We start from the raw sequence: 11,477 nt of genomic DNA on the forward strand, positions 1-11,477 counted from the left end.
GGAAGCTATTTAAAAAAAAAAATTATATCCTCATTTGCCTTGCCCACCTCTTAAATAGCCTCTAACTGCCATGCGCGTCTTAAATCAAAGTGCGTAGTTGTGACTGCACCAGAGAACGCGATTAATGAGAATGAGAATCGGCAGAAGATGACCCGAAGAGGTACAGGGAATGACTCCATACTTGGTATTAAAACCTGTGGTACCAGCCATGAAACCGAGAGGGGGGGCCTGGTTCTTGGAGTATTATGGCATAATCATTGGACCGGGGGGAACATTTAAAAAAAAAAAAAACTCCGTCTATTGTCTCCACTGAACAAAAAAATCCCAAAAAGCCACATTACGTGAGCTGCACAATCTCAGCATGTCTGTCTTAGATGTTTCATACAGAGATGAGTTTGCGTGTGTTGATGCCGTATTTTCTATCCAAACCTTACATATCTCTCTTCTTGCGAGTAATACTGCATAGAACAAAAATGTCCTTGCATGACCCTTTATACTGTTGTCCCATCCAAATATAATATGAGATAGTGTAATGGACACCGAGGTGTTAAGAAAGGAGTCCAGAGTCTCTTTCACTTCATTCCAGAACTGTGTTAAGCTGGAACAATCTTTGAACATATGAATGTCCGAAGCCGCAATATAGTTGCATTTATTGCATTTCTTTCCTGGAATGAATTTAGACAGTTTTAGGGAGGAGAAATAGGCTCGATGTATCGTAAAAAGGTGGTTACGCCTTAGCCATGCAGGTTTAACACTTTTATATAACAGGATGCAGGATTTCTGCCATATGCCAATACTTTGGGCCCCAAGCTCTAATCCCCATAGTTGTTCCGGGTGGATGAATTCTCCGTCTATCTCTTCTAGCAGATTCCAGTACCACTGCGAAACTTCTTTACCCCCTCCTGGTCGTTCTACCAAGCTTTGTTCTATGGTACTGCTCTTCCCAAGTGTTACCCCTGACCTAGCCAGTGCTTTCACCCAACTATCTAGTTGTATAAACGTGAACCTCGACAACTCTGGGCCCAGTTGTTCCCGTAACCCCTCCCATGACCTCGGAGCTTCGCCTACAAGTAAATCACCCCAGGTTGATATTCCTCCATCTCTCACTGGAATTGCCAGCCTATCTTTGAGACAGAACGGTAACCCGGGAGATTCCCAGATAGGTGCATAGTTTTAGAAATACGGCAAACCTAGTTTTTTTCTTATTTGTGATGAGAGAATCGCCTGGAACATAATAGTTTTTAGCTTCACTTTTTTGAAGTATTTCTGATCCCCAAATTTAAACATGAAACCGTTGGTTGGTATCGCAGCACAAGACAACATGGCTTTAAACATTATGCCAATAGATGTGTTATATGGAGCTTTTAATACCATTCTGGAGTGGGACAGCTGAAAGACCCAGGCATAATACTGCAAGTCAGGCAAGGACAGTCCCCCCTTTTCCCTCCTCCTCCTCAGTTTTTTCCATGCTACTCTCGCCGATTTATGGTTCCATATGAAGGAATTTAACTCTCTCTGGGATTTCTCCAAGATTTTATTGTCGAATGCGAGGGGGATGGTATTAAAAATGAAAGTAAATTTAGGGAGAATAGACATCTTTATCAGACTTATTCTACCGAGGATAGTCAATGGAAGATTAGACCAAGCTTTTAACAGTTTCCTACTCTCATTGAACACTCTCTCTAAGTTGACTTGGGCAATTTTACCGACATCTTGTACAACTCGAATACCCAGATATCGCATTGAGTTGGTCACATTCAGCTGTAAATTGGGGATGTTCCATGCCATGATGTCGGTTTTACTTGCGTTTATCTCATACCCCGAGATGCGGCCAAACTCTTCGGCTCTCTTAATAACCTCTGGAAATGAGGTCTCCGGATCAGAGGTAAAAATTAAAACATCGTCTGCATAAAGAGCTACCTGCCTTTCCCACTCCCCAAATCTGAATGATGGAATAAGTACATCTCCCCTTAAGACTTCTGCAAATGGTTCAATGTACAGATTGAAGAGGAGAGGGGAGAGCGGGCAGCCCTGTCTTGTGCCTCTCGAAATTTTAAATGGGTCAGACAATGTACCATTAATTAAAAGCCGTGCAGATGGTGCATTCTACATTAGTGCTACAGTGCGACAAAACTTCTCGCCGAAGTTAAACTTCTTCAAGACAGCACCGAGATAGGGCCAATTGACCCTATCAAAAGCTTTAGTCGCATCTAAGGTGAGTGTTGCCAACGGAAGGGAAAAGGAAGAGGCGATATCAATTGCCCCCACAAGATCATACGTTAGATCGGATAGCTGGCGACCTTTGATAAATCCCTTCTGGTCCTGGTGTATGATTTCCCCCGCTACTGAACACAAACTAGCTGACATGATGGAAGCAAAGATCTTGTAATCGCTGTTCAGTAAGGATATCGGGCGGTATGAGCCACATAAAGTTGGGTCTTTACCTGGTTTGGGGATCAATACAATAGTGGCCTCACCCCAAGATCTAGGGGGGTCATGTCTCTCCCTCAAGATTTCATTGAAGAGGGCCGTTAAAATAGGGACATTTACGTCTATCAGGCCCGATATAGTTCGCCAGGAAGCCTGTCAGGACCTGCGGCCTTACCATGTTTTAGTGATCTAATAACTTTCCTCACTTCCGTCTCGGAAATTTCCATTTCAATCCCTTTGCGCTGTAAAGTTGAGAGGGTCGGTAAAGTTATTTGATTTAACCAAACATCCCTTGTGTGCTGTTCATCTGGGATATCATCCCTGTATATTTCCTCAAAGAATTCCCTAAAGGCAGTACTTATCTCTTGGTTAGATATCCTAGCGGCACCCTCGCCCTCAACATTGATTTCTCTAATATAGTTTCTGGCTTGATCGGCCTTGACCTTCCAAGCCAAAATCTTACCCGCTGCTTCTCCAAATTCGAAAAGAGATTTTACTAGCCTCCCACCTCTTCGTTACTCTCTCTTGTAATATGTTATCTAATTGGTTTTTCAGGTCAGACCTATTTTTTTGATCTTAAGGTGAACCAATTGAGGCTCCGAGCCTCTGCTCAATCTTTCCTAGTTCTTGTTCGAGGTTTTTAATCTTAAATCTATATATTTTATGCTGGTGGGACGATCTATTTGTTATACATCCCCTCAAGAATGCTTTTAGACCCTCCTAAACCGTTTCGAGGGAAGCTGAGCTCAAATATATGTCCAAGAACATACTTGTTTCACTCAACAAGTATGTCACTTCCTCTTGATCTAACAAGATAGTGCGGTCAAATGACCAGGAAGGGTGTTTAATTTGAACTGGAAGGGTCCGATAGATGATAGGGAATATAATTGATACTAGTTACAGAGTTTTGGAGGGAATAACTAAATAGCGCACAATCAATCCTTGAGGTATGTTTGTATTTTAAGTTTCTATAAGATATCTCTTGTTTATTGCCCACTTTTTCGCTCCATAAATCAGCCAGGCCTATTTGTTCCATTATCCCTTTAAGGGACTGTCTAGATTTAGAAGGAGCATAACCTCTTTGTCCACTGTGATGGGTGGATTTATCTAGTTTTGGATTTAAAACAACATTAAAGTCCCCTGTCCATATTATTGGGTCCAAAGAGGTCATTAAATGGTTCCTTATTGTTTCTAAAAAGGACGGGTCGTCTATATTAGGACCATGATATCCTACTAGATTACACACCCAACCATTGATAGACATATTCACCAAGAGCCATCTACCGCTTTGGTCTTCGTTGTAATGAAGAATCTGAACCTTTGCAGGTTTTTTGCAAATTAAGAGAATTCCTCTTATATTTGAGTTATGATCAGTACTGATAAATTTATCTATCCATCTCTGCTTTTTTAGTATCATGTTGGCCTCACTTTTTGAAAGATGTGATTCTTGGATCACTATTATCTGTGCTGGAGAGTCTCGTAAATATTGTAAAATACGTTCTCCTCTACCTCGCACGCGCAGACCATTGACATTCCAAGATAGGAACTGAACAGAGGTCATCTTCCAACCTCCATCCCTATTCACACTTCCCTGCCACTCATGATTATATTATTATCCCAAAAATGGCAGTGCCATTCTATTTGGAATAAAAACATATCTTGGAAGGACTGACTCCTGAGGATTTTTTTGAATTTTAATACTTCCCCCTCCCCCACCCTTAGATAACCCTCCCATACTTGCTCCGACCAGATGTAAGGCCGGATTTGTGTCTTACAACGCCTTCTCCACCCACACCGCAAAGTGCCCCCCCTGCCTCAACTGAAAAAAAACTTAGACATATGCAAAGACACATTTGCAAATTTTTCTCCCCTGTTTTATTTTTTTTACACTTATAGGATCTTACTACTTTTTTTCCCCCTTTTATATATGTATTTTTTTTCCTTTTTTTAAAATCTGATGGATTCTTGTGTATATTCTTATACATTTTTTTCATATATTTCCTTCTTATCATTAAACTAGCTCGGAATCTATTTCTAACTTAACATACTTAGCATACTAGAAACTAACTACAGATTCCTGTACCAGGCGTTAAGTATGAGACATTGAGTAGAGTGTTCAGGAAGATATGATGTTCCTAAATTCTGTTCTCAATATGTATCAGTTGGAAAGGGTGAGCGGTATGGTATAAGAACAAGAGCTTGATAGTTCTAATCAGTTAGAGTTTGCCCTGGGAATGATTACAGATGGATTCCAATAGTTCATCAGCCTCAAAGGGTGATCTGACGTTGTGCATTTTATTAATATACATGATCCGTAAAAATGCCGGGAACCTCATCTGAACTGTTGCACCAGCAGCTCTAAACTTGCCCATCCTCTGACCCAGTTCCCACTGCCTATCCAGCGTGGATTTAGATAGATCAGAGCGTATTTCAAACGGAAAATCAGGACCTTTTACAGATTTTAGTTTGAGCGAAGATTAAGGATTTTTTCTTTCAGAGAATACGTCAGGAAGTTAATCAAAATTTTCCTAGGTTTGGTTCTACTGGGATTTAGCCGGAAGGGATCACGATGGATTCTCTGTATATCCTTATCGAGCTCCTCTACTGACTCTTCAAAGTTTAGGGATTCCTTCAGTAATTTAATTATATAGGTCTTAAGGTCTCCACCTTCCTTTCCCTCAGGTATCTTCAGGAGACGCAGGTTGTTTCGTCGTGAATAATTCTCTAAGGATTCCACTCTTTCTTTCATATCATCCCCTTCTCTGCATAAAGTTTGAATTTTTGACTCTGCTGCCTCCAGATTTGCTTTCATCACCCCAACAGAACACTCCAATACTTCTGTTCTTTCTCCCAGCCCATCCACCTTCCTCTCTAATGCCTCACAGGACGTGCGGATATCATTCTGATTTGCCTTAGAGATCAGGAAGTCATTGCGAATCTCTTCTCTCATCGAAGCTATCGAAGCTGCCAAGGCTTCCAATGCACTCCCAGTGTGGGTGAGCCTTCTGCTTTTATCTCCTTCGCCTTCGTCAACCTCCACTAAATTTTCTATGTTTCCTCGGAGTATCGCAACCTGCGCACCTCCTTTATTTTCTAGTGTATTTATTGATACGCTCGATAGTGGAAGAGACGAGAGAGGTGGAAACTCCGCCATGTCTGTGATTGAGGCGGGAATTTTAAGGTCGCAGTTACTGTTGTAATTATCCAAGTTTATTTCTGTGGGCGAGGGAAGAGATGGTGAACTTATATTATCACCTCTGTCTGAATTATTAGCCGGTATCAGATCCAATACCTGGGGCAGAGCTTTGAAATATGAACGCAGGGAGGGGGTGATTTTACCAGAACTGCTGTTGAAAGGGGGGCCGCCTTTGCTGTTTTTGTTTTACTTGTTTTCCCCTTGGTAATATATTTATGATTGAGCCTCTCTTTTACTAAATCTAAGTAAGTGGAAGTGGAGGGTTCTATTATCGCCACTTTTCCTAAAGAAGGGGATTCTGGAAGTTGTAGTTTTTTCTTACTTGACCTCTGTTTCTTTCCCTCCTGCTCATTCAAACTCTTAGTGCTCTTAACATTCGTTTTTCAAAAGGGGGTATTTTTAACTTTATCTTTATCTTTGGGTTTGAATAGCTCAGATATCTTTAATAGTTCCGACACCTCCTTGCTCTCAGTACCACCTGCAGCCTCCTCTAGTTGTTCACAAATAATGACGGCGGCATCGCAAACCCCTCCAATCTTACTCCCCTGTTCACTCTCCTGTTCAACCCCGATTTGCCCTTTGCCCTGCTCTTGCTCTCTATCGTTAACTCCGGCCTCAGCTCCAGAGTCACGAGCCCCTTCCAGGGGAATCCCGGCTGCAACAGTATCTGTCCCACTTCCCCAGTAGTGCCCAGCCTACCTCTTAGCTGCCCCCGCGCCGAACGACCTCGGCGGAGCTCCACGGCTGCTCGCTGCCACGGGCTCCGAGGAGTGGGTGGGCTGCCGGGGGGGGATTGAAGGGTGTCGCGATGGCACATCCACAAGAGCCGCCCACAAACCGACAAAAGCACCGAAGATTCAAAACTGCAGGCGAATGGAGATGCGAGCAGGCTCCGCTTCGAACGCCCAGGGGATGCAGTGCCGGTTATACAGAAAATTCAGGGCTCCGCTCCACTCCCGAAATCATTACTCCATTAGAGGCAGCAACAGCAACTCTGCGGTGATTAGGATCCGGCGTCTGACGCGCGCGCCGCACTAGCCTGCGGCCGCCATGTTCTCCCCCGGAAGCTATTTATTGCTTTTAAGCCAAAAGATGACTTTTTTTTCAGTTCCCTGTAGGTTTCTAATTTATCCTGTTGGATCTCTGGCACCCCTGTCAATACCACGGTGTATGGGGCAGAGTCTGGGGGTAAATCAATACATGGGTGCCTCTTTTTTCCACACTCTGGGCCTGAATCCTTTTTCCCTTTATTGGTTACATCTCTAACTAGTTTTGGGGTGGCCTGCTCCTTACTGGCCATCCTTTCAGATGGTTCTGCTCCCTCCCCACTAGATTGTTTTGTCTTTTTTAACCTTAGTAATACCCCCATTGTCAATGTTTTTAATTGCCCTTTCAAGCTTGATTGTTTTTTATGTGGGGTGCCGTTTAGAGTCCGGTTAAGTTCAGGGGCTATTCTATCTTGTATTATGCAATCAGAATCCACTATGGTGCCCAATACTTTCCCGAAAGTGTTTAAGTTGGCCGTAACAGTTCTTTTTGTTTCCCCACATTTTCGTTAATTAATTTTATTCTTTCAAATAGGGGTAACATCAGTGACTTCATTAGATGTTCAATGTGTCCCATAAGGCCATCAGGAATTAGAGTCATCAGTGGGGAGCATTGTGGGTGCTCAAATATTCGTTTACCTTGATCTTTGTTAGGGGGTACATTATGAGCTGACATTTGAGTGGTCTTACCCATATTCCCCCCTAAATTAATAGTCTTGGTGGTTTTAAAAACTTTGGGGCATCTACCCTTTTGTGCACCTTCCCCACGCTTTCTTTTCCCAGATTTCTTGAGTACATCAATATCTATATCTTTGTCTTTTTTGGATCTTTGATCAAACAAGGTACTAAGTGTTGTATGAGTATTAATCCCCCCCTGCTTGTTTCCTAGAATTGATATATTATCCCTAGTAGAATTTGCTGAGGACCCATCAGAACCAGTTAACTCTATGCTGGCATCCGACCAATCATAATTAGGTTGATACACTGATGGCTGCTCAGGTGTTATGGCTTCTCTAATCGTGCCTAGTGAAGATCTTTTAGAAACAATTGGCTCTAATGACAATTTTTTTTCCTTTAATGCTATTTCGCGTTCTAGGACAACTGCAGCTCTTGTAATAAACTGGTCCAAGGTTCCAGTGACTGTCCCTCCAATGCTACCTGTCACAACTTTCCTCCCCTTTCCTCCGTTTAGCACCATTATAGTTCACCACAGGAGTTAAAAGAGAATAACAGTAGCAAAACAATAATACAGTGTTACAACCGGACCAAATACGTGCAATATATGAGTGCTAGGATAGAGAGTTAATCGCACATGCATATATGCAGAGGGGGAACAATGTAATAACTTTCAGGGTCACTTAGCTAGGGCTGAGTCCAAGTCCACGAAGATGACATTTTGGGGAGGTGGCCCAGCCCGGCCTCGTCTGGCCCCGGATGGCCACAGATGGCCCGCCCTTTGCCCGGGCTTAGCCCGACACGGGAGCTGATCGATGTTTAAAGCACCTCCGGGTGCGGAAATGACAGTGGCAGCTTCCGCCACAAAGGAGCCTGTGGGATGTAGTCCTCATCACATCGGCCGCAAGGATAGCGAGCTGCAGAGGCGGGAGGAAAAGCAGGATGACCAGCGCCAAAGTCAGGGAGCCAGTGGTGGCCAAAGCTAAGTTTTTAAATGGCCCCAAAGTATGCCGCAAGCACCCGCTCCACCGGGGCTGATCAATGTTTAAAGCGCCTCTGGGCGCGGAAATGACGGTGGTGGCTCCCACCGCAAAGGAGCCTGGGGGATGTAGTCCTCCTCACAGCGGCCGCAAGGATAGCGAGCTGCGGTGGCGGGAGGAAAAGCAGGACGACCAGCGCCAAAGTCAGGGAGCCAGTGGTGGCCAAAGGTAAGTTATTAAATGCCCCCAAAGTATGCCGCAAGCATATGGAGTCATATCACTGTAAACAATTTCTGACTCAATAGTTCCTCGAATTTAACACCACAGGAGCGTCAACGCGTTTCGGGGTGCTAACGAATTTTGCACCACCTTCATCAGGACCTTTAACGATAATTGTCTCTTTATGCCTAATAGCACAGAGTCATGTGTGCCTTACAAGAGAACACAGTGGACAAATCTCTGCGTAATATCCACTCCGAAGTCCATAAAGTGGGGATAGTGTTATGTGATTCTGTTTAAATATGTGCTTACAGCAACCTCAGCACTCGTGGCAGTTGGAGTACGTGCTAAACAACATCAGGACTTATTCTTAAGTTATTAAGATACATAGGACTCTTCACGTATCACTTCATTTGAAACAACGTCAATAAGTTGTCTGTATATACGATTAAAAGATTTGTAGCTCATTAAGATGCACTTGGCTCATCTTAAAAGACCTCTGTTTTCCAATTATAAAAGGTCTCAATGGTTCCCGTCCCGGAAATCCTCTGGGTGGAGTGAATACTTGTGGTAATAGACGTTTGACGCCGTTCTGCTGTTAATAATTTCAAAGCAAAGTCAAACAAAACACGGTACCACATTTACAACCCTCTTGCGCCACCTGCGCGTCCATGGCCCCCCCTAAAAAATTAAAAGTGTGTGCACCTCAAACCCAGGAACAACCACCCCCGGAGATTGATTGGCTGTTGTCTACTTACGTCTATGTTCTTCATGCTATTTTTGATTGGCTTTCTTTTTTTTTCTATGTGACGTTACGATACAGTCACCATGTATGTACTCTGTTTTGTGACGCATTTGCCTACCACACGCTGCCCTAGTCATTGGCGGTAACCGTCTCCTCCCACGGTCCCCAACGTTATATTTGAGTATTTAATCTCTGCACTTGACCGTGGTCCTCCAAAAGTACATGGCCCAGATTTCCATTGTAGTGATTTCTTAGTTCCAGGTTTAGTTGTCAGATCGGCACACACACTCCCTCATGGCTGGTATACACCGACACCACAGCCATCCAATACATATGTCACTACACACATGACCCTATCTACAAAAAAGACAATGCGTACAATGCCCCCACAGTCCCGCCGACTCCTCGTGACCGCCATGTTCGAATAGAGCATGCACAAATGAAATGAAATACATTAGGGGTACACGGACTGATGGTGGCCGTGGTGGGGCGTATTGTGCATATGTGCAACATTAATACACATGCGCTGAGTGAAAGTGGGAAAAAAGCTTGATGGGGTCCACTCCTGTATAGAACACCGGCATTGCTTTTACAAATGGGGAGATGCTAAGTTGCATGTGGATATGCAATGTTGTTTGGATTTTGAAAGTGAGAACAGATTTCACTGTTGTGTCTTTCAAAGTTCAAACTAAGTTTGCTATGGGAGGGCGGGAGCCGCAAGACTTCCGTATTTTCATAGCAAACAGCAGTATCCCGGGGTAGGCACCCCAGGACACTGCAGGAACCGGCTCTGGGCATGGCGGTCTCCAGGGCTCTCGAGGGCACATATGTGAGTATGTGTGTGAGTAACTCTATGGATGAGTGTCGGTGTTTAACAGGATCTATAGGTGTATGAGTACATATGATGAGTGAGTACATGTATGAGTGACTATATAGAACTGTTGGTGAATGAGTGGACGTGTATGTAGAGGTTGGAATTACTGAATAGGGTGTTGTAAATGATATCGGTGTCTGTTTTTTTGTAAATTTTAATTTCTATTTTTGAATGTGTGTATCAAAGGTTATATTAGGTGAGAGGAGTTCTGCCACTTTTTCAAAAGAATGATATCATCAGTGATGTCATCAGTGATGTCATTTGAGATGTCATCAGTGATGTCATGAGTGATGTCACTGACCATGTCATGAGTGAGGTAATATGTGACGTCATCAGCAGTGCATTGCAGGCGCACAAGTTATAGTTAGCTGAACTAACTATAACAAGGGAATTTTCACCGTTTTGTATGGGTGAAATGTCCAGCTAACTATAACATGTGTGAAACCTATGTTGTTTTCAGTGAATTTCTAAGGTTTTTTAAATGCTAATTACTAACTATAACGTGTGTGAAACCTATGGTTTTTTCAGTGAATATATATATATATAAACATATTTTATATATATATATATATATTCACTGAAAAAACCATGGGTTATAGACCATATATAGTTAGGAATTAGCATTTACAAAACGTTATTTTACTCACACAAAACCATTGAAATTCCATATATAGTTAGTTGCACTAACTATATATCGCGCACCCGCAATCCACTGTTGATGATGTCACATATTACATCATTCATGACATGGTCAGTGACATCACTGATGACATCACTGATGACATCTCAAATGACATCACTGATGACATCACTGATTACATCTCAAATGACATCACTGATAACATCTCAAATGACATCACTGATGACATCTTAAATGACATCACTGATGACATCACTGATGACATCATCCAGTGACTGTGTGTTTCTGTAAAGTTTAAATATGTTTTACATATTGAAGAATGAGTAGATGTAGAAGTGTCTGGATGAAGGATTTAGTAGGTGTGTGACTGACTGTATGAGTGAGTGATTAAATGTGTCTCACTGAGTGCATGGGTTAGTGACTAAACTGTCTTAATTTGTGCATCATTATGTCTGTTGTTCTGTAAACTGCTGCATGTGTTGATCAGTAGCTATATGAGTAACTATATGGGTTATTGATTGATTGTCCAAGTATTTGTATGGGAGACTGAGTGTGTGTGTGGCTCGCTGGGAGATGTGTGACTCAGTGCAGATCAATGTATTCTTGTATCAATGATTGTATAAGAGAGTAAGAATGTGTTAGTATATGTTTGAAAATGTAAGGTACTCTATG

This window comes from Lissotriton helveticus, chromosome 7 (genome assembly GCF_964261635.1).
Source record: "Lissotriton helveticus chromosome 7, aLisHel1.1, whole genome shotgun sequence".
Taxonomy (NCBI): Eukaryota; Metazoa; Chordata; class Amphibia; order Caudata; family Salamandridae; genus Lissotriton; species Lissotriton helveticus.